We start from the raw sequence: 6,000 nt of genomic DNA, 5'->3' as shown, positions 1-6,000 counted from the left end.
GCTAGCTTTATGGAACCGAATGAACTAGAAATGAGTCAGACTAACTGACATAAGTCTGGCTTATTTGGTAAACTCGCTTTATGGAACAGGCCTCTGTTCTCCTCTTTGTTTTCCCCATCAGCTGCTTGCAGGGTGTGTCTGTCCGGTGTGTCGGTGGTTGGATATTGGCGTGACCAGCGGCCCGCCCTCAATCGGCCCACCTCCAATCAGCGGTCCAGCAGCCCATGTAAAAGACCGGCGCGGTTCGCTGTTCGGGAGGGCAGTGTTCTTTGGGTTGATCGAGAGCTGTTATTTGTTTGAGAGAGGAGAGAGTTCATATGGTCTGTGAGGCCTTTGGCTACGTTTTAGTTTTGTCCTTCTACGTAGCCTACTGTTAAAAAGTAAGCGTTAAAACCTTGTTTTTTCTGTTTTGGTTCAGGCCGACACCTGGTATCGTGCTTCATGTTCGATATTTGTTTCCTTGCACAGGGGGGGGCTTTGGAATAGGCAAGCTTCCCATGGGCTTACACACCATCACGCAGTAAACCTCCTGTTTTACACACTAGGTAAGGAACGGGTGCCACCCCATGTATGTTTAGTCTAGGGACATTTATGGTTTCTTAGACAGGGCACTTTTCAGTTTTTTTCTTTGGCACCGTTCGTTGTTCCATTGTTTCTCTCCCCTGTGACGACCCTGAAACAAATCATCATTGTCCCGCTACCGCTGCGATTCATTTTCCCCGCACCACCATTCCCTATGTGTTAGGCCAGAGGGGTCGTAACATAAATGGGGGCTCGTCCGGGATCCTTTTGAATTCCTTGTGACATATTTAGTCACAAACAACGGGATTGATAACGAACACCATGTTCAAGCATAAGGGTGTCCATATGTGCACTTGGCACCAGGACACCCGAGGTCTCAGTTCAATGATAGACTTTGTAGTCGTGTCGTCGGATCTGAGGTCGAATGTCTTGGACACTCGGGTGAGGAGAGGGGCGGAGCTGTCAACTGATCACCACCTGGTGGTGAGTTGGCTACGATAGTGGGGGAAGACGCCGGTCAGGCCTGGCAGGCCCAAACGTAATGTGAGGGTCTGCTGGGAACGGCTGGCAGAATCCCCTGGCAGAAGGAGCTTCAACTCCCACCTCCGGGAGAGCTTCGATCATGTCTCGGGGGAGGCCGGGGACATTGAGTCCGAATGGGCCATGTTCCGGGCCTCCATTGTTGAGGCGGCTGACCGGAGCTGCGGATGCAAGGCGGTCGGTGCATGTCGCGGCGGGCAACCCTCGGACCCGGTGGTGGACGCCGGAGGTGAGGGAAGCCGTCAAGCTGAAGAAGGAGGCCTATCGGACTTTGTTGGCCGGTAGGACTCCAGAGGCAGCTGATGTGTACCGGCAGGCCAAGCGGAATGCGGCTTTGGCGGTCGCGGAGGCAAAAACCCGGGCGTGGGGGCAGTTTGGCGAGGCCATGGAGAATGTCTTCCGAACGGCTTCAAAAAGGTTCTGAACCACCATCCGGCGACTCAGGAGGGGGAAGCAGTGTACTGTCAACGCTGTATATGGTGTGCTCCGACTTTAGGGGGATCACACTCCTCAGCCTCCCTGGGAAAGTCTATTCAGGGGTGCTGGAGAGGAGGGTCCGTCGGATTGTCGAACCTCGGTTTCAGGAGGAGCAATGTGGTTTTCGTCCTGGCCGTGGAACTGTGGACCAGCTCTAAACCCTCGGCAGGGTTCTGGAGGGTGCATGGGAGTTCGCCCAACCAGTCTACACATGTTTTGTGGATTTGGAAAAGGTGTTCGACCGTGTCCCTCGGGGGCTCATGTGGGGGGTGCTCCGGGAGTACGGGGTACCGGACTCCCTGATCGGGGCTGTTCGGTCCCTGTACGACCGGTGCCAGAGTTTGGTCTACACTTCACTCGTATTTTCAGTTGTAAATGAGCAGCAAAAAAAAAATGCTTTTAAATCTATTTAATCTTTATAAATAATAAGTATGCATTTTCATATAAAATATACAGAAATATCAGTTGTAAAAATGTCATTAAAAAATGGACCCCTGTGCAACCGACGCAAGCAAGCACACCCTACAATTTCCCCAGAAATTGTATCCTCTCTAGTTCCCCTTCTAATGCTTGTGCATAAGCTATTTTACTATCTACCACATACTGCTATTTTCTTTGTCAACCATAGAAAACTAACACTATCTTTATAAATATATCATAGTCCCATGGCTCCAGAAAGTAATGGCATTGCATTTGACTGTAAAGTCTGTCAGATGATGGACAGCTGCACCTCTGTACACCAACAGCTGCACCTCTAGTCATCCGTCCGTCAAACTCCTGAAGTTTGCGGACGACACCACCCTCATTGGGCTCATCTCTGGTGGAGACGAGTATGATTATAGGTGGGAAGCGGCCAACCTGGTGACCTGGTGCAGCCAGAACAACCTAGAGCTCAATGGACCTCATTCACCAAACGTTCTTACGAACACATTTGTTCTCAAACCCCACTTACGCAGTTTTCACAAAGATTCTGGCATTCACCAATGTTTTCTTATTTCTTAAGAACAGAATTTACGCACACCCAAGAGCACTCTTACGCACAATTGAGAGCTGACATGTTTGCGCAAAATAAATTGTTATCGTCCGTTCTAATTTAAAATTGAATATTTCTCTCCTTTATAATTTTCCAACTAATAATTTTTATTATTTTACACATTCTTTTTGTTTGTTTTAATAAATACACACTACACTTACACTTCTGCTCATTTGTAAAGCACTTTGAATTTCCATTGCGTATGAATTGTGCTAGGCCTATATAAATACAGTATTTTACAATCGCTATGACAATTTTTTCAATACTTTTAACAAGTTTCCTAAACTCTTGACACAGTTATTAACACATTTCTTGGAGCTTTCACACAAAATGAATAGAATAAACACAAATGTTAAATGCCTGAACTTCTTTTACACACAAGCTCAACCAAGACCAAAACTATCCATTTTTACTGCCCAATTTACCAATGCTTTCACACTGCATGTCGGAACAGATAACATCATGTTCAAAACCTAACTTATTGGCTAAAGTCAAAGTGAACAGCTGTTTATATTGTTAATTGAAATACAAACACATCCCCTGTATTTTATTCCATTGCTACTGAGAAACAGCTGGTTGAAGTTATGCAAATACTGTAAATCACAGCTGATTCCCAACTCGGAAACACTCAGGTGTATACAGTAAGAGGACCTCTTTGGGACCTTTTTGGGCTGATCTTATGTGGAAAAAGAACAATACGGAGAAACACGAAGAAAGAAAGAATATGTAATGCCTGCACGAGGGAGAGGAAGACAAGTACCAGGACAAGGGAGAGGAGTGGGGAGAGGAGTTAGAATGTGTGGTGGTGCTCATAGAAGGGCCAGAGCTAGGGTAATACTGCAAATGAAAGCTATATTGCATTTTTCTTGCAGTAATGTCCTGTTGCAAAGGAAGCCTTTACTGCAGTAATTATGTTTCTGTCTTCTTTTTTTCAATGCAGTAATGCATTTACTAAACCCAACAAAACAAAAATGTAAAGAGGCTTCAAAAGAAACTGCATTGCAAAACACAATCTATGATCCATATACTGTGAGACCTGACACATATACTGTATAATAGAATGCAGTTTCTGTAATTTCATCTGATGTTAGTGTTTTTTTATGACATGTGCTATGATTGATGAAATGTTCCTGTTGAAAGAGAACGTGTGTTAGTGTTTTGGTAGACATGGTGTATTGTTTAGTGTATTATTGTGTTATGAAAATGAGCGTTTGAGTTTAGTTTACAATGTGTGATTTTGAGCATGAAATTAACAGTTTTGCCAATTGTGTGTGGTAGGTGTGTTGGTGCATTAAGAGTTAAGGAAACTTGTTAGATGTATTGAAAAGATTGTCATAGCGATTGTAAAAAAACTGTAAACTAGCCTTGCTTTGCCTTCAATTCAAATCAATTATGTTAACAGGGAACGTTGCCATCCAATAATAAGTGACTTATCATTGTATTTATAGGCCCAAAGTAGGCTTATTCCACACACTAGGACTACACCACACAATGGCGTATTAATTGCTGCTGCAAAATTTTGCAGATCGTTCCCTGAGGAGGGAACACATCTTCCTTGACCATACCGATTTATTTGCAGAGAGCGACAAGTAGGCTACCTGTTGGAACGCTTTAGGCTACCAAGAGCAGTCCTCATCAGTAACAGTCAACTGATTTGATATGTTTTTTTGCTTAAGAATTCAGATTAAAATTAAACCATTTATTTTTCACTTCATCAGTTCTGCGCCCTTCTCCAGATACAGCGTTCACTGCATGAGTAATTGCATTCCATGCAAAGTTTTTCTGTCTTTTGTCGAGGCCTCCACCGTCTTTACCACGTCTTTTTGACATTTCTCTGAGTGTGCACACGGCCCTGCCATCTCATGCCCTTTTATGGGAATTAATGGGGCGTTTACCTATGCTAAATAGGAGCAACGGGGCACAAGCTTTCAACTTACGACATATTGGGATTCATCATTCTAAGATCAAACCTGCAAACAATTCTGCTGTTTAGGAACACGTCATGAATCACACGTAGACTTTTCTTAGGAACTTTCTTAAGAATAAATGTAAGAAATAACTTAGGAAGATATTGGTGAATGAGGCCCAATGCTCTTAAGACAGTGGTGATGGTTGTGGACTTCAGGAAGAATACAGCCCCACTCACCCCCATCACCCTGTGTGACTCCCCACTGTGGAGTCCTTCCGCTTCCTTGGCACTATCCTCTCCCAGGACCTCAAGTGGGAACTGAACACCAGCTCCTTCACCAAGAAAGCACAACAGAGGATGTACTTCCTACGGCAGCTGAATAAATTCAACCTGCCAAAGACAATGATGGTGCACTTCTACACAGCTATCATTGAGTCCATCCTCACCTCCTCCATCACCATCTGGTAAGCTGCTGCCACTGCCAAGGACAAGTGCAGGCTGCAGCGTATCATCCGCACTGCTGAGAAGGTGATTGGCTGCAATCTGCCTGCCCTCGAGGACCCTGAGGCGAGCGAGGAAGATTGTGGCTGACTCCTCCCACCCTGGTCACTCCCTGTTTCAGTCACTCCCCTCCGGCAGAAGGTTGCAGTCCATCGGGACCAATACCACACGCCACATGCCCTTCCGCTGTTGGCCTCTTCAACAAGGCCAAGGGTTCACACTGACTTCATGACTCAATGTCCTTAAAACACACTGCTTTTTGCACTGCACTACACAATCTTGTACCATTTGTATTTTTTGTAATATTTTTATTTTTATATTCTAAATTACTGCAACTTATATTTTATATTTTATTGTATAGTTTATTTTAATTCTAATTCCACTTAGTATGTCTAGTTATGTACCCTTAGTATAGTTAGTCCTCATATTAAAATTTTAGATTCCTATATGTTTAATGTTTGCACCTTCCTTCCTTGTCTGTGCAAACTATCATGGCGAATAAAACCCATTCTGATGGTCACCCTAACTGATTTGGCGTCTGTCATGAGTTACTGTTTGAAATCCAAGCTTACCCTAGCCCAAAAAACATCAGAACAAAATCTCTAGTTTATATTTTTATATATAAATTAAGGTTGTATACATTGGCAATAAAGAAAAAATACAAAAAACAAATCCATCTTTCACGTGAAAATGTACACAACGTATTCAATAACTTACAAATGCTTATTTGCATAAAAATAGAGATCTTTACAAAATATTTTTGATACAGACATATACACTGGCTCTGAATTGTTTCAAAACAAATGACTATTTAATTAAAAAATTTAAAGCTTTCTAAACTGACTGACTTAAGCCTGATTTTTCATCTATTGACAAGATGGTTTTGTCGTCAATAAGAAAGGTGAAATTACAAAATATATTACATAACACAAGACATTTGCCAAATATAATGCCATCAAATATCAAAACTGTATAAATGTACAAAATGTCACTACAATGATTGGATAAACCTAGTGAT

This window comes from Osmerus mordax, chromosome 6 (genome assembly GCF_038355195.1).
Source record: "Osmerus mordax isolate fOsmMor3 chromosome 6, fOsmMor3.pri, whole genome shotgun sequence".
Classification (NCBI taxonomy): domain Eukaryota; kingdom Metazoa; phylum Chordata; class Actinopteri; order Osmeriformes; family Osmeridae; genus Osmerus; species Osmerus mordax.
The sequence above is the reverse complement of the archived record's forward strand: the minus strand, read 5'-3'. Positions refer to the sequence as shown.